This window comes from Kogia breviceps, chromosome 10, assembly GCF_026419965.1.
Source record: "Kogia breviceps isolate mKogBre1 chromosome 10, mKogBre1 haplotype 1, whole genome shotgun sequence".
Lineage (NCBI taxonomy): Eukaryota > Metazoa > Chordata > Mammalia > Artiodactyla > Physeteridae > Kogia > Kogia breviceps.
In genome coordinates, this window is record NC_081319.1 from 25,378,984 (window position 1) to 25,405,141 (window position 26,158).

The window sequence follows — 26,158 nt, forward strand, 5'->3', positions numbered from 1 at the left end:
TTTTATGTTGGCATCACCAGAGCTAACACAGTGATAGCCCTGTGATACTTTGTATAAAATATTTGCTGAATTAGACATTTTTCTGACCTCTCAGCCTGCTATGGAAAACACACATAGGGTGATTGTAGTATAATATATTAGTGGTTGCCTGAAGTGTTGTCAGAACACTAATAAGGCAGTTGATTCTGCTTGTGTGGAGAAGATGGTGTTGGCGGGGGGGCTTACAAATAGGAGAGGGTATGTTTCGGAGCAGTTTAAAGAGTGACTAGGAGGGCTTCCCTGGTGGCGCAGTGGTTGAGAGTCCGCCTGCCGAAACAGGGGACATGGGCTCGTGACCCAGTCCAGGAAGATCCCACATGCCGCGGAGCGGCTGGGCCCGTGAGCCATGGCCGCTGAGCCTGCGCGTCCGGAGCCTGTGCTCCACAGCGGGAGAGGCCATGACAGTGAGGGGCCCGCGTACCGCAAAAAAAAAAAAAAAAAAAAAAAAGAGTGACTAGGAGCCTCCCAAGCTGGAAAGAAAGAAGCATGCCAAATGGAGGGAACAGGAGGACCAAAGACACAGGTATAAAAATACGAGGAATTCAGAAGAAATGAGCAGCCTGTATTGGTGGTTCTCAAAATTAAGTGCGCATTGGACATCTGGCGGCTTGTTAAAGCACAGATTGCTGGGCCCAGTTCCCAGAGCTTCAGATTCAGTAGGACCGGGTGAGACCAAGAGTTTGCGTTTCTACTGAGTTCTCAGGTGATGCTGATCCTTCTTGTCTGAGAACCACACTTTGTCGAGAGCCCTGTTCTACAGAGAAGAGTCATCTGGAAACCCCTACAGCATGTGTGTATATGAGAGGCGTGCCAAAGCCTGCAAGACTTAACACCAAAAGAAAATTCCCAGAAGGGATGAGGATTTCTTCTTTTCCTGCAAGGAGTGGTGATTAAATTTTACTGTTGGTTTTGGGAGCAGTTCATGCTGAAGCTGGCCAGTGGGAGGAAAAAGAGAAACCACAACTCAGGACTGAAATGAAGGCACCTGGGATTTTATTGCGTTTCTGCCCCATCAGTGCCCCTATTCACTAGCCAGTGAGGGCCTGTGGCTACAGGAGCTGAAACACACTGGCTCTTTTGAGTTTGTGACCAGCTCACTGGGAAGATGGCATTTTTCAGAGCTCATCCTCCCGTTTTGGTTCTGTGGCTGCTGACCAGAGGTGAGTTCCTGTGTTTAACTCCAACATGCTCTGTTGACCGCCAATGGCCCTGAGGGTTGGGGCGGGGGGGACAAGTCAAGATGCTCTCAGATGCAGAGAATGAAAAGGGTGCCGGAATGGCAGGCTCAGCTGGATGGCCTGGGACAGATGACATCCTTGTGAAATTCTTCCTTCTCCTCCACTTCTAATTCATTACCATGCTTTGCTTGTCTCATTTTCCAGCATGGAGGAACGTAGGTTGCACCTGCCGTTCCTCTCCAGTCCCTTCAAATGGGGACAACAGCTCTGAAAGTCCTGCCTCCATGGCTGGGATCGCTCTCTCTCAACTCCTGACCTACCAAGACAGATACCAGCTAAATCTGGAGGTCAAATTTGTCCAATAATTAGGGAACATGAGACATCTAGAGCCACATCCCTGGTTTTTCTTTTTTTCTTTCTTTTTTTGTTTTTACACTAGGTTGCTTTGCCAGTGGATAGCCAACAGCTTTGTGTATGACAGTCCTACCCGGGGCCCTTCCAGACCCCACCGTTACTGCCAGGATTGGCAGAGAGGAGTCAGAATCCCCAGTCAGAGAAAGAGAAACAAGATCATGTTGTTCAGATTCTGTGTTTTAGCTTTGTTTTCAGTTCTCATGCAATTCCCCCATCACTCTATTGCAATCTTCTGGGAAACTTCTAGAAATCGACTTAGTAGTCCACTTAGTTACTGGCCGATGTGGTGCTGGAGAGGCTCGCTTTTCGTTTCGGAATTTTCATTTTCTTGTTGTTGGCACCAGGAAGGAGGAGAAAGAGATGATGGTCTAAAAGACGAATATGACCTGAGACCAGGTGAGCCTGGTATCAGGTGTGGCACGGGAGGCCCGTGCTCCATTTCTTTGGGGGATGGGAGCTTTATTATCGGTTTCACTGATGAGTCTCTGGCCTCCTTTCCAGAGATGAAGTCTTTTTGTCATCATGTGTATTGTCCTCCACAAGTGCCCAATTAGGAAAGATTGCCTCAACAGAGGAGGCTGATTAAATTCACAGATTTATTGCAAAACCGCTTGGGGAGTTATGGAAAATGAATTTCACTGCTGCGCTTCCTTGCGTTAAAAAAGGAAAAAAAAATCAAGCTGCAAGCCTGCACCTTGGATTGTCTGTCTCTTACAGATCATAAAACATCCATAACCTTGCACACAGTTTATTCTTCTCCAGAGAGGCTCCAGATGCTTCTTCCAGGCTCCCTAAGGAGGTGATGGCTTCTGTGTTCATAGGACACAAGGGGAAATGCTCACTCAGGAGCAGGATAGGGTAGACACAGGCCTGCTGCCCAGGTAGAGGTCAAAAGAGAAAACTTTGCTTTGCAAAGCTTGCAACCAGTTTGAGCAGGCAGTCCTTGTTTTTTGGTGGGTCCCGGAAAAGCTACTGTTAGTAGGCATGATGGAAATGAAATCTGATCTTTCGCAGAAGTGAGGACAGCACAGAGGAGACGTTCCTGACCCCTAACCTGATGCACAAAATGTTACAGAAATAACTATAAGCACTACTTTAAAACTCTTCAGTTTCTAATGAGGATATTTAAGGCATACATCCCATCTCCCCACCCACCCAACCCAAGTCTTAGGTTTTACTTATTTAAGGCAGCATTTCCCAAATTGTTTTATGCAGAACATAAACTTCACAGGATGCCCTGGAATAAAAGGTTTTATGGGAGTAAAATGGGACCACACTGCATGCTATGTGCCCTTTGATTCATACTCCTTATTAACATGTTAAAAATAACAGCTCACTCTTATTGGAAGTCTATCTGAGCCAAGCATTATCAAGCACTTTTATATTTTATCTCAGCAAGTCTTCAGAAAATAATCCTCTGAGGTAGATACTAATTTATCCCACCTACACATGAGGAAAGTGAGGTTTGGAGTAGCTAAATGTCACGCAGTTAAAGGTAAAACGTAAATGAGGAGGCAGGTTTCAAATCTACTCTCATTCCCGAGTTTATGCTCTTAACCCCTAAGCTTTATCACTTTCCCACTAACTATATAGATACTTTCTCACATTGCCTTTTTTTCATTATTACTTTCTTGCACAATTGAGTCCATTCTTAACTGTATTAGTTGGTCATCTTTTGTGGGTATCTTTAATTTTTTTCATGTCATCACATAGAGCTGCTTGGTATCATTTTAGATAATATCTTCTCTAACATCAAGCTTTTATGCTCCAGTCTCATTTGGCCTTTGTCTAACTGCTTCATGCATGCTTTAGTGGATTTTCATCTGTATCTTTGACAGTTTATGGATAAACAAAGATGTAAAAGAGACAGGATGTGTCTGAGTTTATTTATCCTGCCTCTGGCAAGGGAGTCGTTGTCTGCAAAATGAAAGTAGTTAAAAAGCAAAAGTAGGATTAAAAAAGGATACCCACAGTATATATGTAGTTAGCTCTTATGTTGTGTGGGGTTGAGATTTCTTGCACCGTTGGGATGTTAATAACTAGGAGATAAGTTACTTGAGGGGTGGGGGAGGGGTGAAGAGAAGGCGAGACAGAGAATGGTGCTGTACCCTTCAGTTTCACCCTGAAGAAATTGTCCATTAAACCTGGGAACTGGGTTTGTTTGCTAATCACCTTTCCAAAGCATGACGCTTGCTCAGGAAATGGGCTTTCAGAGAGAAGAGAAGGATGTGAGCTATTAGCAGTGGTCCTACCTCTCAGGAGGGGTAGAGGCAAAAGGTAGTAGGAGTGATGTTTTTGGTTCCATAAGATTGCACAGGGTACCTAATCTGCTCCATCACGCTCAATCCCAATTAAGTTGGCTTCCTCCACTGTGTTCTCTGAGAGTCTACATGAGATAGGGTTACTCTCCCTTTGCCCCCTTGATCAATCAGAAATGATTTCATGAGCATCTTCTCTGTACTCAGCATTTCCTTTGTACACAGGCCAGTTGCCTGATGTGGCCTGGCTGATGTTTGAGGAAGTTTTTTTGTTGTTGAAACTGTGCTTAACATTCTCCGTGGATTATCTCCTTCCATATCCAGGACAGTCTTACAAGAGCCTATTATTGGCTGCGGTTTATGAAAGAAAAAACTGGGGCGGAGAGAGGAGAAATGACTTGTGAAAAGACACACAGCTAGGGCTTCCCTGGTGGCGCAGTGGTTGAGAATCTGCCTGCTAATGCAGGGGTCACGGGTTCGAGCCCTGGTCCGGGAAGATCCCACGTGCCGCGGAGCAACTAGGCCCGTGGGCCGTAACTACTGAGCCTGCGTGTCAGGAGCCTGTGCTCCACAACGAGGGGCTGCAATAGTGAGAGGCCCGGCCCGCGCACCGCGATGAAGAGTGGCCCCCGCTCGCCGCAACTAGAGAAAGCCCTCGCACAGAAACGAAGACCCAACACAGCCAAAAATAAATAAATAAATAAATAAATTTAAAACAAAAGAAAGACACACAGTTAGTCAAGGGGCAGAGCGGGGATGCTCACCTCACTTCCTCTAATTCTAAAGCCTGTGCATTTTATGACTATCAAACAGCAAATTAGAGAATGGGAACTCCTCCACTACCATTCTTCTCATGAACAAAGTGAATGCTGTTGCGGAAATAAAGAAGAGAAATTCTTGGTTCATGTATTAAAAACAAATGTTATCAGTAAACAGGTGAGCAGGACCTCCAATGCTGCTAGGAAAAAAAAAGTCAGGAAGTCATTTATTTCCAGAAAAACACAAATTACAGAGATATAAATTGTTCTGAAAAGATGCCAAGAACACCAGCCTAAATAGACCTTCTCTAGTTTGGCTGGGATTGAAATATTAGAATTTGCTCTGCATTCCTCGAGTCTTAAAAAAGGTACTTGAAATTGTTCTGTAATTTTTTTTGCGGTACGCGGGCCTCTCACTGCTGCGGCCTCTCCCGTTGCGGAGCGCAGGCTCAGCGGCCATGGCTCACGGGCCCAGCTGCTCCGCGGCACGTGGGATCCTCCCGGACCGGGGCACGAACTCGCGTCACCCTGCATCGGCAGGCGGACTCTCAACCACTGCGCCAGCAGAGAAGCCCTGTTCTGTAATATTTAATTCTTTCAAATAACACATAGAGTAAGACCACTTTTAAAAACTTTGGTGAGCATCGTAATCTCTCAGGTTTACAAAAATGCTGGTGAAGGAGGAAGTGAGAGGTGGGGATAACTTTATTCTTCTCATAGGCTGAAAGCTTTAACTATTAAGCAGAAACTATTTAGCAACAAAAAGAAATGAGCTCTCAAGCCACAAAAAGACATGGAGGAAACTTCAATGCATATTGCTAAGTGAAACAGACCAATATGAAAAGGCCACCTACTGAATGATTCCCACTACATGACATTCTGGAAAAGAAGAAAGTATGGAGACAGTAAAAAGATCCGTGGTTGCCGGGGATTGGGGAGGAGAGAGAGTTGAATAGTCAGAGCACAGAGCATTTTTAGGGCAATGAAATGATTCTCTGATACTGTAAAGGCAGATACAAGTCATTATGTGTGTCAAAACCCATAGAATATACATTGTAAAGAGTAAACCCTAATGTAAACTATGGATTTTCGTTAATGATAATGTTGTAGTATTGGCTCATCAATTATAGCCAATATACTACACTAACACATTAATGTAGGGTGTGAACAATAGGGGGAACTGGATTGGAGGGGCCAGGCTGAGGGAGCAGATAGGAATTCTACTTTGGATTCATTTTTTTCTATAAACCTAAAACCACTTTAAAAAAAAAAAAAGCCTATTTTTTTAAGCGGAAGAGGATCACACTGTTTTTCAGCATCATAGCATCTCTGTAGATGATAGTGCCTTTTGGAGAATAAAAATAATCCCCTCAGTGCATAATACCAACTCAGTGCTCAGATTGTGACCACAGAGGGATCTATGAAAGGTCAGTTTAAACATCTCCTTGGATTGCAAAGACAAAGGGGACTTTGTGTCACAATAGTTCTCATCCCATGGAACTGTAGAGATGGCAGGAGATAAAACAATACTCTTTATCGCCAGCAGATTAACTAGCAAGGACATATTCTTTCTATTTATCCTATAGTCTCCTAAGGACAGTAGGCCTTTTGTCCTTACACCTGTTGCAGGGGAACAGAGCCCTTGACTGAGACCTAATGGGGTTTATGTGAGGCCATGCAGTTCAGATTTCTTATGTGTGTCCCTGGCAGGACATCCCATTTCATGATATGCCTTCCAGCAAAGGAACTTGGAGACGGAGCCCTCAGCATTCAAAGGGAGAGAAGCAGATCCGTGGTTGCTTGAGAAGAATGATAGAGTACAGAAACCCATGTTGGAGAGCAGTACAGGTGGGTGGCATGTTCTTGCTCCAGCCAGAACGTCCTGCTCTTTCCTGGTCCTCAGCTTCCTACTCGGCGCCAGGCACAGGGTGAAGGCTCTACAGAGGCGAGACTTTGCTGGATGAGTGAAACTCCAGGACTTTGCTGAAGAAAGGGAAACAGCAAAATGATTCATCAAAATGAACACCTGATTTTTTCCAGCTATTTCACTGCAGTTTCCAGATAAACGTCTATAGGCACGTGTGTGTGGATGGCTTTCTGCATTCTAAGTCCTTGTTTGGAATGGGATCTGGAGGGGGTTTTGACTGCCTTCTTTTGGGAACAACACTCCATTCTTCTTTGGGGCAACCAGCCTTCCACTTATTCTTAGTGTGTGAAGTTTGAGTTGACTATTTCCTCTTGGCTTGAGGAAATGGTCTGTGGCCTGAGCTCAGTCAGTCAGAGGGCTGTTTCCCTTGGCCTCAGTGAATTGGGAGTCAGGATGGACCCCTGAGAATCCCACCTGGGATTTTGCTGGCATGATTGGAAAATAAGTGTTTATCTGCTGGCGTTCGAAATTGGTAAAATGCAAGCCTAGAGGTACTAGTAGACTTAGTAGCCACCACTTGGGAAAAATCTCGTTGAAAATAAAGCCGGAATAGAGGAAAACTGAGCTGAAAGATGGAGTGAGAACAAGTCTCAGTGAAAATATTTGAGCAACTTGAACTACCCAAGCTTGAAGTCAACACATTTCCTGGACCCTTCAATGAAACGGGCTCTAAATTCCCCAGATTTCAACCATCTTATAACAAATTATAATTTATGACTGTATCCATTTGGGAGATGGGAACTTTATTATCAGTACTCTTGTACTGAAATTCTGAGTCTACAGTGCACTTTCATATGTCCATGTCCTTCAGATTAGAATTTAGTAGGAAAATCCTAACTAGGAGATGTACCATCCAGAGCCTCCCCCACTTCCCTCTGCCTAGTCACATCTCCAGATGGAAAAAGATACCATCTGAAATGAAGAGTCCTTGAAATACCACTTGCACATCCCAACAAAAGGAAGAATTCTCCTTTGTTGAACTTCTCATTTCACATAAACTCTAAATGTTTTCGTGGCTTAGCAAAAGTTGGCACGTGGCAGAGTCCTCCCGAACAGATTGAGACATCAGAGACTAGGCCCTTGGCCATGCCTGCAACACGTTCTGAAGACCTGGCCCGTGTCCCCTCTCCCCCTCACACTCAGTGTGCCATTAACACTAGGAGTACAGCTCAAGAGGAAGGCAGCTTGCACTTGAAAACTAGCCTTGTAGTTCATGGATGGGTTTGAAGGATGAAGAGAAATGCTCTGTAGCTCTTCACCCAACTCTGGCCATTAATATAATAAAAAGTAACATCTCTTGCGTGCTTCTGTACCAAGCATAGTTCTAAATTCTTTTCTTGCATTATCCCTTGTAACCCTCATCTACTACAACCCCATGTGATTTATTATACTCCCCTTTTTACATTTGAAGCAATGGGACCGAGAAAACTTATAGAACCTGCCCAGGATCACTGAGCAAGATTCAGACCCAAGTAGCAGGACCCAGGCTTTCAATTACAACACCATATTTTGTGTTAAAGAATAAAAACAGTGCCTGGATCATGGCTTTAGAAATTGTGAAAACCAGTGTTAGGATCGGAAGGAAGCTATCATGTAGCCCGATAGAAAAACTGAGATTGAAGGGGGTAAGCCAGTTCCCCAAAGTCACACAGCAGGTTAAAGAACCGGCCACTGAAATCTAGCTCTGAAGCCCCAGTTCTGTTGCAGTGCACACCTGTCCTTTGAGGACGTATACACGCTGCACCAAATATCCAGTTACTCACCAGGCACCTATTGTTAAAATTCTAAAATATGTCCAGACCAATTAGCAAGTTGTACTATCCTGAGGCGATTTCCCTCTCCCCTCGGGATTCCTGGACCTCCCCACAATTCAGAAATTAGAGGGCTAATGTCTGTCCCTGTGGCCGGCTTCCATTCTCATTAGTCAGTTCCCTCCCTCCGTTAAGTAGCTTTAACACGAGCCCTTCGTGAACACAGAAGCCAGCACACAGACTGTTATCCCTCCAGATTATGGGAACTTCTTGGGTGAGTTGCAGGCCACATCTCAATCGCTTGGGGTAACACTGCTCTCTCAAATATGAGCTAGATGACAGCTCATCGTGCCAAGCGTGCCCAAGACAGCATGAGGGGTCCAGAAAGGAGAAGGCTCAGCCCCAGCATTTGGGGACTCCGTAGAGGTCTTTTCATGCCCTTCCAGGTGTTCGCTAAGACAGATCTTGCCCATAGAGTGAGGCGTTCAGGGCACCTGAACTGTCAGAGGCAAGAGGAGTCTTGCCCCCTCTCTCACTTTCCTTGTTTCTTTTGGGCATGGCAGAGGCATTCCTCAAGCCACAGCAGCCCCACTGACAACAAATGGGAAATACCGGGAAAGCAGCCCTTGCCAGCTACGCAGACCAGACGGCAGGCCCAGGCTCCTTTTGAAGTCAGTGGGAGGTAAATTGTTCTCTCTCACTCTTCTCAGCAGCAGCAGAGATGGAGAAAGGAATTGTTAGTGGAAGAGAGGCTCTGAGGCACAGAATGCCCAGCTAGAGTCAACTGATGGTGCGCTGGTAGCCAGCCTGAAAGCCGTCTAGGTCCCAGCGGCCTGCGCCCATGAGATGGTGGTTTGCAGAGGACTCACTCAGGCCATTGCAATATCCATGCCCCTGTTACACCTCCCCAGAAATCTGTTTCCGTGGTAGCACAACTTCTTTGTATAATGTTTGAAGCAAGAGATATTACAGTGGCTGATAGCAAATATAGAAAAAAACCAGAAAGCTCCCCATCTCTTTCCTTTACATCTGGTGATCTCCTTCTCATTCTCTGGATGTTTGCTTACATGTCATTCCCCATTCCAGCCTCTCCCCCGGGACTAAGTTAGCATTCCCCTCGCACCTTATGATTTCCTTGTTGTAGCATTTATTACATTTAAAATTATTTGCTTAATGCCTGTCTTCCCCATTAGACCCATAAAACCCATGGGGACTGAGATTGCATTATTACTCTTACATACCCCAGGACCTAGAAGGATGTTATGTGTAATAGTGAATATTTACTGAATAATGAATGAACACTGCAGGATCTTGACACCAAGTCCTAGCTATTTATGCAGGGTGCCTTTTTTTTTACTGAAGTATAGTGGATTTACAATGTTGTGTTAATTTGTGCTGTACAGCAAAGTGGTTCAGTTATATATATACATATATATATCTTCTTTTTTTTAATCTTCTTTTCCATTATGGTTTATCATAGGATACTGAATATAGTTCTCTGTGCTATACAGTAGGACCTTGATATTTATCCATTCTCTGTATAATACTTATATCTGCTGATCCCAGCCTCCCACTCCATCCCACCCCCAACCCCTCCCCCTTGGCAACTACAAGTCTGTTCTCTATGTCCATGAGTATATTTCTATTTCATAAAAATGTTCGTTTGTGTCATATTTTAGATGCCACATATAAGTGATATCATATGGTATTTGTCTTTCTCTTTTTGACTTGCTTCACTTAGGATGATAATCTCAGTTGCATCCTTGTTTCTGCAAATGGCATTATTTTGCTCTTTTTTGTGCCTGAGTAATATTCCATTGTATATATGTACCACATCTTTATCCATTCATCTGCTAATGGATATTTAGGTTGTTTCTATGTCTTGGCTGTTATAAATAGTGAGTGCTGCTATGAACATAGGGGTGCATGTATCTTTTTGGATTAGAGTTCTGTCTGGACATATGCCCAGGAGTGGGACTGTTGGATCATATGGTAACTCTATTTTTAGTTTTCTGAGCAACCTCCATACTGTTTTCCATAAGGGCTTTACCAACTTACATTCCCACCAACAGTGTAGGAGGGTTCCCTTTTTGGATGGGGCATCTTAACCACCGTTAGAATATGTGGGAAAGGAAGTTAAAAATAAATAAAAATCATCCTTGCATACATCAAGTTCTTCAGCTTCACCAATTCACAAAACACTTTCCAGTTTGTCTTCTCTTCCTATTTCTTCTTTGGGGGAGAGGGTAAATTATTTTATTGTTTTAAGAAACCATGTTCTATTTTTTTTTCCATGTTCTATTTTAAAGAAAATTTTTAAGAGGAGAGCTCGTAAATGCAGATGCATATAATTAACGTAGTGTTTTACAAGTATTCATTTTTATTCATTAATCTTTGGGGTAATAAAACCAAAATAAGCGAGTGAACCAAAACTCTATCAAAAAAGGACAGATTGGGGCTTCCCTGGTGGTGCAGTGGTTGAGAGTCCGCCTGCCGATGCAGCGGATGTGGGTTCGTGCCCCGGACCGGCAGGATCCCACATGCCGTGAAGTGGCTGGGCCCGTGAGCCATGGCCACTGAGCCTGCGCGTCCGGAGCCTGTGCTCCGCAATGGGAGAGGCCACAACAGTGAGAGGCCCATGTACCGGAAAAAAAAAAAAAAAAAAAAAAAAAAAAGAACAGCTTGACCCTTATAAAGGACATTTGATGGGGTCTCAAAGGATTCAGAAATCTGTCTTGTTACTATCAGGATATGTTTGGTTAATGATTGAAGTCCTTAACAGAGTGCTTGCGTTAGTATACCATAAGGAACGTTGGTTTTTCGAGAGCCATTTTTAAAGATTACTTAATCCTGGATAGGTCTGTTTTGGGCATCTCATATCAAATCCAAAGCGAACTTTAAAATAAAATTGATTTCATTACCTCAGGTAAATTATACATCTCTTGACTTAACATGTAATCTAGTAAAACATTCTCCCAAGACTATTCTTTTCTTCTATTTTTTGAAGTCCATTGTCTCCTACCCCATAATTTAAGGAAACCTCCACTTCATGTATTGTAACTGGAGCATAAGTGAATTTTCCTCAAACTGGGGTATCCACAGACCAGTGGGGGATGACTTACCTTTTCTTGGGGTTCTGTGAATTCCCTATGAGCTGTGTAAAGGGAGGAAAGCATACAATGAATCATGCAGATGAACATTTTTAAATGAAATATGGCCACATGATGTCAATATCTGAAGGTTTTCAAATATATTGCAAGTTCTCTCATACTCCCCCATTCCAAAAGAGGATTCTAATTTTCCTTCCCTTGGATGCAGGCAAGACTTAGTGACTTGCTTCTAATGAGAAGAATGAGGTAAGGTGATCTTGCGTGACTCCCAAGGCTAGGCTGGAAAAGGCAATATGGCTTCCACCTAGCTCTCTGTCTTGGGGCATGTACCTGGGAAGAAAGTGAGACACCATTTAAGAAATGTGGCTTGGGCTTCACTGGTGGCGCAGTGGTTGAGAATCCACCTGCCGATGCAGGGGACGCGGGTTCTTGCCCCGGTCCGGGAGGATCCCACGTGCCGCGGAGCGGCTGGGCCCGTGGACCATGGCCACTGAGCCTGCGCGTCCGGAGCCCGTGCTCCGCAACGGGAGAGGCCACAGCAGTGAGAGGCCCGCATACCGAAAAAAAAAAAAAAAAAAAAAAAAAAAAAAAGAAATGTGGCTTTCCTAAAGCTGTCACGCCACAGACCCAAGGAAGAGATTTCATAGATGCTGGTAGAGGAGCCCCAGCTGTTCAAGTCTTCCCAGCCCAACTACTGGGCATGCGAGTGATAAAGACTTCCAGCCTCAGCCACCATCTGACCACAACTTCATGAAAGACCCCCCAACCCAAGCCAGAACTACCCAGCTGAACCCCTCATGGGTTCCTGACCCAAAGAAACCATGAGAGAGAAGTGATGATGCTGTTGTGAGCCACTGAGTTTTGTGGTGTTTGTTAAAAAGCAAAAGATAACTACTACAGTGTCCTTCTTTGCAGTTGGGTTTATGATACATTGGAACCATGTATTTATTAGAGAAGAGAGGAGAAGAGAAGAGAGGCAGACTTAATATATGCATGTCAAGTGAGGGGTAAAGTAGTTCAAATAGAGGAAAGTGACAGGAAAATGGCTCATCACCCCCAACTTGATGTTTGAGGAGGGCTGAACTCAAAGGAATCTTTGTTCGGTCAATTCCATACTTGTGTCACAGGCAGTTACTGGGCTCCAGCAAAACAGCATCAGCAATTCCATTTAACAAATGCAATCAATTTTAATTGTATTGGCTTGGCTTGGCTTTTATTTTTTCCTCTGATTCCACTTAACTTTACATCTGCTTGTATCTAGGTTTATATGTATGCATTTAAGTAGCATTATAATAAAATCACTGGATACACCAGCAAACCACAATTTTTCTTTCAAAGGAATCTTAAATTTGAGAATCAATGAGGGAGGATCATCAGGAAGGCATATGTGTCTATGACACGCCATCATCTCATTCACTGTTGCCAAATGAAGTGATACCTCCCACTGTGTACGCTAGAACATTGTTCGTAATTGTCCATACATATAATGGTTCAGTTGTAAGGTTAGTGTATCCATCTGTAAGTCTCCCAGTTTAAGTCTTTTGTTTGAAACTCATGTTACTGACAGTGATGTCTTCAGTCCTTGTATTCCTAGTACACATGGCCGGACTTTTTTCATCAGCAATCACTTTCTCTTCCTGTTTATCAGTTTCAGCTAGAAAGTAGCCACCTGTCTTTGTAATGCCCTGGACTTCCCCAACATAAATTTTTGAGTAGGGAACTTAAATGACGTTTTAATTCAGACCACTATTAATGTACCTTTCAAATCTATTCATTCATTCTTCTATTATCCTTAAATTAAAATACAGAAACAATTTATAACTTAAGTTATATATTTACATGGGTATCTTTGTCTTACAGGGATGATTGACGGACATAACATAGCTTTCTGTTATAAGCTGTGACACATATCTGAAGTATTTTCATATTTAAAGCAGTAGATTATTAATTATTATAGTAACAATATCAGTCATCCCTTGCAGTCTTGAAATATTTGCACAGTACAGTGTTCAACATTTCATCTGTATTATTTCATTTAATCCACACAATTTACCTAATGACTTACGTAAAATTGCCAGTTACAGTGGCTTGGAGGGATGGTCATTTGTCCAAAGTTAACATAACTGGAAACAGAGGAGCTAAGATTTGAACCCAGATAAATTTTCCCTTAGCAACTCAGTTTTGTAACTTTTCTAAATTCTTTTGACTGTTTGTACTTTGTTTATCATATTTCAGTAAAGCTAAGTTGTCATCAGTTGTGAGGTGTTCCATTATTTATGAGCCAATATGACAAAGACTGACAGTTAATCTATGACACAGCACTTTAGCACTAGAATTTTTATTTTATAATGATTTGAAAGTGCTCTGTTTAATAAGCAGACCTAGTTAGACATATGTGTTTTTTAAATTTATGTATTTTAATTTATTACTTTTGGCTGCATTGGGTCTTTGTTGCTGCACGTGGGCTTTCTCTAGTTGTGGCGAACGGGGGCTACTCTTCGTTGCGTGCACGGGCTTCTCGTTGCGGTGGCTTCTCTTATTGCGGAGCATGGGCTCTAGGCGCACAGGCTTCAGTAGTTGTGGCGCACAGGCTCAGTAGTTTTGGCACACAGGCTTAGTTGCTCCACGGCATGTGGGATCTTCCCGGACCAGGTCTCAAACCCTTGTCCCCTGCATTGGCCACCAGGGAAGCCCTAGACATATGTTTTTATCAAACATTACTGTTGTGCATGTATAACACGGAAAGCATAAACAAAACAAATGGGAGGAGGTATTTTCTAGAACTTCCCATTAAGGGTCTGGTTCTTCTGAATCATTTTGCAGATGAGGGTCGTTAGGGACGTTCTACAATGTCATCCTCCATGTCAAGGAGAACATTGATGATGTGGCATTTCTGAAAAGAATGTTCCATTAGTGGGTCTGGAATTTTCTTCCAAGCTGCTGTCATCCTTTCCAGAAGTTTTGATATATATTTGCAGGCAAAGTTAATGCCTCTCATTTAAATATTTTAAAATGCACATCATAGAGTCAATGGAATATGATATTATTATGTTTCCTGCAAGCCATGTTAAAAATCAACTATCCACAAATTTAGTATTTTACAGCATTTTAGTTATACTAGGCATCTAGGTTTAATATCAGACTTTAGCCTGATGTATATTACTATACATTTATGTTGCTTTACTTACATTATGTCCATTGTTTTTATTTTTTTTAATTTTTTTTTATTTTTTTATTTTTATTTTTTTTTGTGGTACGCGGGCCTCTCACTGTTGTGGCCTCTCCCATTGAGGAGCGCAGGCTCCGGACGCGCAGGCTCAACGGCCATGGCTCACGGGCCCAGCCGCTCTGCGGCATGTGGGATCTTCCCGGACCGGGGCACGAACCCGTGTCCCCTGCATCGGCAGGTGGATTCTCAACCACTGCGCCACCAGGGAAGCCCTGTGTCCATTGTTTTTAATGCTTAGAGATATGTCAGATACCAGTTTAAATTCTTTGCGTGTGTTAACTCATTAAACCCAAGGAAGTGGTATATTGTCCATTGTATCAATAAAGAAACTAAGATTTAGAGAATTTAAATCATTTATTCAGAGTCACATTGCTTCTTAAATGACAAAGCCAGAGTTTGACTTTAATCTCTGCGACACCAAATTGCATTCTGCTAACCGCTTTGCGATATTACCGTTCACATAAACACACACAGTTGCAGTATGAGAATTGGTAACTGATATTAATGCTCCTTCTTATGTGCAATGTAAATGATTTCTACTTCCCTTAGCCTTGCCTTTGCTTGCCCATGAGTATATAAAGTACCCTACATGTGGATTTTTATTGACTCCTCTCTCCCTGAGGCCAAATATTAACAGTAACCCTTCAGGGACTGATCTGGTGGTAATGGGCTGACATTTCTTACAGCCTCTGGCAATGCATCACTCCATGGCCATTTTGCTTTAAAGGTTTCTGAGGGAATTAGCTATAAAATGACCATAGTACTGGCCACGTCACAGAACTCTTTACATAGATATAGGTCCATGCATTCCTATTTGTCACTGATCAGAAAATTTAACCTTGGCAATCATTCCCTAGGAAATTAATGTTGCTTACATTACGTGTTGATGACCCTCCATTTGAAAAGGAAGGAATATGTGCAATTGCTTTATGATGTGCCTGAAGCGAAGTACTTTATTATTAGGTACTGCCCAGTGGAGCCATGCTTAGGTTTTTATCTTGCTTTTAAAAAGAAGGAAGATAATCACAGAGGAGCTCTGACCTCATTTTATAATTGGGGGTCAGTGACACGAATAGTTAGCCGCACAAGTAATGAACCCAGGAATGACTTAGAAAATAAGGTGAAGCAGCTTTTGTAATGTTAGGTCATGGATTTGGAAACTTTTATTTCAACGTTCTTCCCATGATACTGCATCTTTAACAACTGTGTCCAGGTGTTTGGAAACAAGAAGAGGATTTTCGTGTTTGTGAGCCATGCTTTCCTGAGAAAATGTCAGCTTTATGTGAAAAGGCTCGTGAGACACTGTGAACCAATGCTGAGCCACGTGAGAGGCACTGTAAAAGAAGATACCTGTGCTTTCTCCCATTTTCTCAAGTCTTGGCATCTGGCGCCACCATCTTCCCAGCTACCTGAAGTCAGGATCATTATTGACTTGCCTCTCTTATTTGGTCCCTGTATCCAGTAAATTTCTGAGCCCTCTTATTCTCCCTCCACAGTGACTCCCTAATCTGCCTGCTTCTCTCTGTGCTGCCATTGCTTCCGGTTACCACCATGGCCCACCTGGATAACGGCATCAATCTTTGTCATCTAACTGAGGCTTTCTGCCTCTGATCCTGCTGTTTCTGAAGCCGGAAACCTCATCATGTGACTTCTCAAACTCTTTGATGACTTCCTGTGGCTCTTGAGATAAGGCCCCAAGTCCACTGTTTAGCTCACAAGGCCCTTCATGATGAGGCCCCTGTTGACTTCCCAAGCCCCATCTCTCTCCTTCCCATGGAGGGCCTTGAAAGGGCCTAAAATATCCTGTCCTTTCAAGTCCACAGTTAGATTTTATACCTTCTTAATATGACTTCCTCCATGCCCAGGCTTGTGTCATACCTCCTGCTCTGTGTCCTTTTACTTCTTTATGATGATCCCATCACTTAGTTAACTGTGTTATAACTACCCACTTGTTTACCTTCTCTACCAACCATGAATTCCTTGCAAGCAGAAACTGTCTGTTGTTCACTGTTGTAAGTCATACCGTATGGGGCACTTGTGGTACAAAGGATGATTTGAAGCAGTACACAGATGCTCTCTTTTAAATTTTAAAAACTATCCTACATTTTTTATGTTTATATTCTCTTTATAACAAGTAGCTTGTTTTCTTTATCATGAACCTCAGATGCACAGGAGTAAATTAACTATAATCTTTATTCTGTGACTCAGTTCCTTGGTCCTTTCATGACCCATTTATATTTATTTTGCTAGTTATTTTATACCTTAACAAGCGTTCGGAAATTCAATGTGCAAAACAGAAGCTAAGATCGTCATAATAGGCAACTTCTAGCCATATGGTGCACGGGTTCTGTTCTTCTGCATCATTGTACCTGACCCAGCATACTGTGATCACCATTCTCTCACTTTGTTCACTTGCCTCTCTATTTCTAAACTTTATTTTTTTTTTAATATTATGGAAGGTATTTAATAATTCAATTTTAAAATATATTCTACTTTCCTTTTTAATTAAGTACATGCAATTGCATATCAAAACAGAGTAGAAGAGTATATTTCCTTTTCTTATTGAGATATAATTGACGTATAACACTATATTAGTTTCAGGTGTACAACATAATGATTTAATACTTGTATATATTGCAAAATAATCACCACAATAAGTTTAGTTAACATCCATCAGTATACATACATGGTTGCAGATTTTTTTCTTGTGATAAGAATTGTTAAAATCTACTCTCTAGCAACTTTCAAATTTGTAATGCAGCATTATTAACTATAACTACCATACTTTCCATTCCAAACCTTATTTTCTTATGTTAGTTGTTTTTAACTTTATAAAAAGCATATCACACTTAAGCAGTATTTGGGGCTTTCTCCACTTAATGTAATGTTGCTGAGAGTCCTCTGTATTATTATATGCTATTGTAGTTCACTTGGTTTGACTGCTGTATTCCATTGATAACTATATCACAGTTTAAGCATCCACTCACCCATTGGTGGGCACCTGGGTTGTCACTGGGTTTTTGCCCTTGTGCACAGTGATGCTCTGAACATTTGAGTGCATGCCTCTTGTTGCACATGGGTAAACATTTCACTGTAGAACTGCTGTTAAAGAGAAGGTGAATTCATAACTTTTAGAGATAATACCAAAGTAGATTTAATGAGATGGCACCAACTTACCCCCCTACCCATAATGTATATGAAAACCTATGGATCCATATCCTCTCCATTACTTGGTATTGTCAGCCTTCTTCATTTTGGCCACTCAGCCATCAGGAAAATGGATCTCACATGATCTTGATTTGTATTTTCCTGATCACTAATAATACTGAACATTTCTTTATGCACCTGTTGTACTTTTGTGTTTCCTCCCCTGTGAAATGTTTACTCCTGTTTTCTGCCCGTTTTTCTCTTGGATTGTTTGTGTTATTCTTACTGGTTTGTAGACATTTTTACATATTTTGATAGCAATTCCTTGAAGACTACATGTACTTATTGTAGAATATCATATTGAAGTTGGTAACTCATCTTTGTAATATCTTTAAGGTATCCTAACAAAAAAAAGTTCTTAAGATAACATATGTATGACATTCAGTAATACCGAAGTAGATTTCTAGATAACATGGCAAGGAGTGAAATTACCTGATTTCTTGACTGATGAAGTGGGTTGTGGTGGAGTATAGGTTTTGCCCTGTATTTGAGCTGTTTTTGAACTAGAACCTACTGCTTTCCACACATCCATAAGGTGCTAGGCACACCACAGGCACTCGGCCAGAACTTGCTGGAATGAACTAAAATACCCTGTGGAAAAAGGCACACTAATAAGAACATTTACCCTCCAAGTTGTTTAAACAGATGGCATGTTTTTGAAAGAAGAAAAATTGTAAAAGAAACTAAAGAACAGGACTGATTTCCAGTTGATTTTCATGGTGTTGGGGAAATGGTGTTTTTGGCAGACTATTGCATGTGGTTAGGTTGGGCAATTTTCCCCTTTTCTAAGACAGTATTTTGGGGACACGCTGGTATAGGTGTTTTGTACTGACTCATCTAAAAGAGACTTTTGCATATATTGTGAAAATTCTCTTTGGAGTTAAAGAAAGGGAAAAAATAAGAATTAAATACTGCTCCTCTTACAAGTCATCCATGACCTCAAATCCCCTCAAGTGGACCCACCTCTCTCTCCTTCTTCTTCACTCCTTAGTTCTCACTCAGGCACAAAGCAGGACGTACCAACACGGACATTCTGATTTGAAATCATAATGTAAAAAATTTTACATTATTTTTATTCTTACATGAATTTTGATTTTTTTTTTTTTACCTAAAATATGGGGTCACCCAAACTCTCTGAGACTCTTCCTGTGACTACCCTCTACTCAATGTTCGTATCTCCCGTGAGGGCCAAGGCAGAGGCAGGAATACATTGGGTCTGAGGGATGGGGTGAGGATATCTTTTATATTTATATAGTATTGTTTCTCAGTATGAAAGTTAAGTAGTATATTTTTAATTTTATAGCATATTATACTTTACAATACAGAAGACTGTATCTCACATATATGTAGTATAAGAAATACTACTACTCATACCCTAAGTACCCATCGCCCAGCTTAAGTAACTGAACTTTACCAGTCTACTGCAACTCCCCATATCAATCCCTCTCTCCTCACTTATTTATTTATTCAAAAGCATTCACTTGAATGATTATTATGTATCATGCACTGTTCTAGGTAATACAAAACAGTAAAATAAAAAACAGACAAAAAGCTCTGACTCCTGGAGCTTACATTTTATTAAGGAAGCTACCATTTTTAATTTTGGGTTTATCATTTCCTTTTCCATATAAATATATATCTCTCCAAACAGTATATTAGTTTACTATTATACTATCTAGTGTTCTTCTATGCCTTGCTTTTTTCGCTTAATGTGTTTGTGCGTGAAATGCTAGTTCATCCATTTTCAATATTTCTGGACCTGTGTTATGTAAATACTTCACAGCATATCCATCTTCCTGTTTATGGATATTAGGTTATCTTCAGATTTTTGCTATTATGAACAATGCTGCTATGAAATGGCATATGACACATATTTTTGTGTCTGGATTCTTTTGTGTAACATATTTATGAGAGTCATTTCTGTTGTGCATAGCAGTAACTCATTGTTCATTGTTGTATAGTTTGTATGGGTATGTATATACCCAATTTATTTGTAATTATTTCAACATTTGAGTTATTTCAAGGATTTGTTTAATGCCATGTTTATGTACATGTCTTTTGAAGCATGTGTTGTTTGGAGTATTGCTGGGTCTTAAGATATATGTAAGTCCAATTATAGTAGATACAGTCAAATAGTTATCCAAAGGGATAATACAGTTTGCTCTCCCACAGCCATTCTGCTGGCTGTGTATCAAATTGTGCTTTTAATTTCCATGTACTTGATGATTAATGAAGGTGAGCACTCTGTACAAGTTCATTTGTTGTTTAATATCATTTTTATAAAGTACCAGTTCAACACTTTCACCTACTTTATTCTGTTGAGTTGTCTGGCCTTTTTTTATTGATTTGAAAAAATATATACAGGAGTATTCCCAAACACATAAAAGATAGAACCAATGGCAAATAGAAGAGGTAATAATAGGCACATTTGTCTTATTATCAATCTGAGGTAAAATTCAGTATTTCACTTAAATATGACATTAGTATAGGTTTCAAAAATTGATTTATCAGAATAAGGAAGTTCCCTTTCATTATAAAATATAGTTTGCTATATTTTATCATGAAAGCAAGTAGAATTTATTAAGTGCCTTTTCTGCAACTATTGAGATAATTATGTACATTTTCTCCTTCATGCTATTAACATGTTGATTTGTATTGACTGATTTTTGAATGTTAACCCAACCATGCATTTCTAGAGTAAATTTGTTTTTTTGTAGTATAGTATCCTTTTTGAATATTGTTGGATTCAGAATTCTAATACTCTGCTTAGAATTTTAAAAATCTATTTTCATGGGAAAGTTGGCCTATAGATTTACATTCTTGGAACATCCTTCTCAGCTTTTGGTATTAAGGTTATGCTAGCCTCAAAATCATATTGGAGAATAATACCTCTTCATTCTTCTGACCTCTCTCTCCCTTTCCTAATTCTCTCTTCATCTGTATCTAACTTCTGTTAAGCCGATTGGTTGGGTACTTAATTTCGCTTATTACATTTTTTTAATTCTCAACTTTCCACTTGATCCCATCGTATAATATCCAGTTTTCCACCAGAATTCTCTATTTTATTAATTAATGTTTTCCCCTATTTACCTTGATTATTTTGATATCCATGTCTTATAACAAATATATCTGGATATCCTGTGGGTCTGTTGTTTTTTATTTGGTTTTTTTCATTTTCACCAAGAACTTTATTGAGCAACATACTCACTCTTTTTTTTTAACATCTTTATTGGAGTATTATTGCTTTACAATGGTGTGTTAGTTTCTGCTTTACAACAAAGTGTATCAGTTATGCATATACATATGTTCCCATATCTCTTCCCTCTTATGTCTTCCTCCCTCACACCCTCCTCTATCCCATCCCTCTAGGTGGTCACAAACCACCTAGCTGATCTCCCTGTGCCATGCGGCTGCTTCCCACTAGCTATCCACCCTACATTTGGTAGTCTATATATGTCCATGCCACTCTCTCACTTTGTCACAGCTTACACTTCCCCCTCCCCATATCCTCAAGTCTGTGCTCTAGTAGGTCTCTGTTTTATTCCCGTCCTACCCCTAGTCTCTTCATGACTTTTTTTTCCCTTAGATTCCATATATATGTGTTAGCATATGGTATTTGTTTTTCTCCTTCTGACTTACTTCACTCTGTATGACAGACTCCATGTCCATCCACCTCACTACAAATAACTCAGTTTCATTTCTTTTTATGGCTGAGTAATATTCCATTGTATATATGTGCCACATCTTCTTTATCCATTCATCTGTTGATGGACACTTAGGTTGCTTCCATGTCCTGGCTGTTGTAAATAGAGCTGCAGTGAACATTTTAGTACATTACACTTTTTGAATTATGGTTTTCTCAGGGTATATGCCCAGTAGTGGGATTGCTGGGTCGTATGGTAGTCCTATTTGTAGTTTTTTAAGGAACCTCCATATTGTTCTCCATAGTGGCTGTATCATTTTACATTCCCATCAACAGTGCAAGAGGGTTCCCTTTTCTCCACACCCTCTCTAGCATTTGTTGTTTGTAGATTTTCTTATGATGCCCATTCTAACTGGTATGAGATGATACCTCACTGTAGTTTTGATTTGCATTTCTCTAATAATTAGTGATATTAAGTAGCTTTTCATGTGCCTCTTGGCCATCTGTATGTCTTCTTTGGAGAAATGTCTAATTAGGTCTTCTGCCCATTTTTTGATTGGGTTGTTTGTTTTCTTAATATTGAGCTGCATGAGCTGTTTATATATTTTGGAGATTAATCCTTTGTCCGTTGATTCATTTGCAAGTATTTTCTCCCATTCTGAGAGTTGTCTTTTTGTCTTGTTTATAGTTTCCTTTGCTGTGCAAAAGCATTTAAGTTTCATTAGGTCCCATCTGTTTATTTTTGTTTTTGTTTCCATTTCTCTAGGAGGTGGGTCAAAAAGGATCTTGTTGTGATCCATGTCATAGAGTATTCTGCCTATGTTTTCCTCTAAGACTTTTATAGTGTCCAGTCTTACATTTAGGTCTTTAATCCATTTTGAGTTTATTTTTGTGTATGGTGTTAGGGAGTGTTCTAATTTCATTCTTTTACATGTAGCTGTCCAGTTTTCCCAGCACCACTTCCTGAAGAGACTGTCTTTTCTCCTTTGTATATCCTTGTCTCCTTTTTCATAGTTTAGTTGATCATAGGTGCATGGGTTTATATCTGGGCTTTCTATCCTGTTCCATTGATCTATATTTCTGTTTTTGTGCCAATACCATATTGTCTTGATTACTGTAGCTTTGTAGTATAGTCTGAAGTCAGGGAGTCTGATTCTTCCAGCTCCATTTTTTTCCCCTCAAGATTGCTTTGGATATTCAGGGTCTTTTGTGTCTCCATACAAATTTTACAATTTTTTATTGTAGTTCTGTAAAAAATGACATTCATAATTTGATTGGGTTTGAATTGAATCTGTAGATTGCTTTGGGTAGAATAGTCATTTTCACAATGTTGATTCTTCCAATCCAAGAACATGGTATATCTCTCCACCTGTTTGTGTCATCTTTGATTTCTTTCATCAGTGTCTTATAGTTTTCTGAGTACAGGTCTTTTACCTCCTTAGGTAGGTTTATTCCTAGGTATTTTATTCTTTTTGTTGTGATGGTAAATGGGATTGGTTTCTTAATTTCTTTTTCTGATCTTTTGTTGTAAGTGTATAGAAATGCCAGAGATTTCTGTGCATTAATTTTGTATCCTGCAACTTTACCAAATTCATTGATTAGCTCTAGCAGTTTTCTGGTGGCATCTTTAGGATTTTCTATGTATAGTATCATGTCATCTGAAAACAGTGACAGTTTTACTTCTCCTTTTCCAATTTGATTTCTTTTTATTTTTTTCCTTCTCTGATTGCATGGATAGGACTTCCAAAACTATGTTGAATAACAGTGGCAAGAGTGGACATTCTTGTTTCGTTCCTGATCTTAGAGGAAATGCTTTCAGTTTTTCACCGTTGAGAATGTTTGCTGTGGTTTTGTTGTATAGGGCTTTTATTATGTTGAATATGTTCCCTCTGTGCCCACTTTCTGGAGAGTTTTTATAAATGGGTGTTGAATTGTGTCAGACACTTTTTCTGCATCTGTTGAGATGATCATATGGTTTTTATTTTTCAGTTTGTTAACATGGTGTATCACATTGATTGATTTGCGTATATTGAAGAATTCTTAACATCCCTGGGATAAATCTCACTTGATCATGGTGTATGATCCTTTTAATGTGTTGTTGGATTCTGTTTGCTAGTATTTTGTTGAGGATTTTTGCATCTATATTCATCAGTGATATTGGTCTGTAATTTTCTTTTTTTTGTAGTATCTCTGTCTGGTTTTGCTATCAGGGTGATGGTGGCCTCGTAGAATGAGTTTGGGAGTGTTCCTTCCTCTGCAATTTTTTGGAAGAGTTTGAGAAGGATGGGTTTTAGCTCGTCTCTAAATGTTTGATAGAATTCACCTGTGAAGCCATCTGGTCCTGCACTTTTGTTTGTTGGAAGATTTTTAACCAGTTTCAATTTCATTACTTGTGATTGGTCTGTTCATATTTTCTATTTCTTCCTGGTTCAGTCTTGGAAGGTTATACCTTTCTAAGAATTTGTCAATTTCTTCCAGGTTGTCCATTTTATTGGCCTAGAGTTGCTTGTAGTAGTCTCTTATGATGCTCTATATTTCTGCAGTGTCTGTTGTAACTTCTTTTTCATTTCTAATTTTATTGGTTTGAACCCTCTCCTTCTTCTTGATGAGTCTGACCAAAGGTTTATCAATTTTGTTTATCTTCTCAGAGAACCAACTTTTAGTTGTGTTGATCTTTGCTATTGTTTCCTTTGTTTCTATTCCATTCATTTCTGCTCTGATCCCTATGATTTATTTCCTTCTACTACCTTTGGGTTTTGTTTGTTCTTCTTTCTCTAGTTGCTTTAGGTGTACAGTTAGGTAGTTTATTTGAGAATTTTCTTGTTTCTTGAGGTAGGATTGTATTGTTATAAACTTCCCTCTTAGAACTGCTTTTGCTGCATCCCATAGGTTTTGGGTTGTTGTGTTTTCATTGCCATTTGTTTCTAGGTATTTTTTGAATCTGTTTCCTGATGGAAGGGACTGGTGGTGGGTAGAGCTGGGTGTTGCTCTGGTGGTCAGAGCTCAGTAAAACTTTAATCCACTTGTCTGCTGATGGGTGGGGCTGGGTTCCCTCCCTGTTGGTTGTTTGGCCTGAGGCGACCCTGCACTGGAGACTACAGGTGCTTTGGTGGGGCTAATGGCAGACTCTGGGAGGGCTCACACCAAGGAGTACTTCCCAGAACTTCTCCTGCCGGTGTCCTTGTCCCTGCGGTTAGCCATAGCCACCCCCTGCCTCTGCAGGAGACCCTGCAACACTAGCAGGTAGGTCTGGTTCAGTCTCCTATGGGGTCACTGCTCCTTGCCCCTGGGTCCTGATGTGCACAGTACTTTGTGTGTGCCCTCCAACAGTGGAGTCTCCATTTCCCCCAGACCTTTTGACGACCTGCAATCAATTTCTGCTAGCCTTCAAAGTCTGATTCTCTGGGAATTCCCCCCACCCCTTTTGCCAGACCGCAAGGTTGAGAAGCCTCTTATGAGGCTCAGGACCTTCACTCCAGTGGGTGGACTTCTGTGGTATAATTTTTCTCCAGTTTGTGAGTCACCCACCCAGCAGTTATGGGATTTGATTTTATTGTGATTGAGCCCCTCCTACCATCTCATTGCAACTTCTCCTTTGTCTTTGGATGTGGGGTATCTTTTTTGGTGAGTCCCAGTGTCTTCCTGTGGATGATTGTTCAGCAGTTAGTTGTGATTCCAGTGCTCTCGCAAGAGGGAGTGAGCGCATGTCCTTCTAATCCACCATCTTGACCCAGTCTCACCTATTGATTCATTCTTTGAATAGAAGAAGTAAACTCAGATGTGGTAATACTGTCATCACATTATATTTTGAGGTTGCTCACTACACTGGTCAGTAGTCGATTTTGACTTCTGGTGTTGCATGGCAGGCTGAGTACACAAACATTTGTCTAGAACCTGCCCTCCTAGATTAACAGCATCCTCCCTGCCATAGGCCAGTTTAGCTTTGGCTTGTTTGAAATGTTCATGCCTTCTCCACGCTCCTCTGGCATGGTGTTTCTCCTTCAAAAGAAAGTACATTTTTTTGCCAGTACATCACGAAATTTCATTGAATTCATCTTGGTATCACAGTACTCTGCTGAGTGAGACATTTTTAAAAGGGAAGGGCTCACTGTGCATCCGCTCAGGTCCTCCACGCTGTTGGAGTGGGTTCTCCTCAGAGCCTTTTATCTTATTTAGGAAATCCTTCCATGTTTCAATGTCATAAAGATATTGTCCTATATTTTTCTTTAACCACTTAATAATTTTTCTTTTAACTTTTGTCTTAATCCATGTGCAATGCATGTTTGTGCATGGAGTGAAGTAGAGATCCAATTTCATTTATTTCCATATGTTTAAGAAGTTATCCCAGAACCATTTATTGAAATTAGGAACTGACTATATTAAAAACACCTTAATTTCAGAGCAATGTTGTTTCAGTGAACTATGTTCCAAGTCCTGGAGGTCCCTATTATCTTAGTATTCATTATCTGTGTCTCCCACAGAAATGACCTCTTTTAAAGCTTATCTTCCCTCACATAACCCTATGTCTTAATTTTAGCTTCTCTCCCCACATTGTGTCAATATTATTTGCCAGTCAATGTCTCATAGGTTGTTGGTGGTTTTAAAATCCCCCAAATAAAGTGCAAAACCAATGGAAATGCATGG

General features: G+C 40.7%; 1 long non-coding RNA gene across 1 annotated transcript in view; it reads right to left on the reverse strand.

Annotated features, from left to right (window-relative positions):
- Positions 1-6,225: 6,225 nt before the first annotated feature.
- Positions 6,226-26,158, reverse strand: part of LOC136794975 (uncharacterized) — a 113,548-nt gene continuing 93,615 nt past the window's right edge. Inside the window, exons 2-3 of the long non-coding RNA XR_010842519.1 lie at positions 17,652-17,766; positions 6,226-6,630 (exon numbers count right to left, since the gene is read on the reverse strand). This is a non-coding gene — a long non-coding RNA (uncharacterized lncRNA). The remainder of the gene's footprint in view (positions 6,631-17,651; positions 17,767-26,158) is intronic.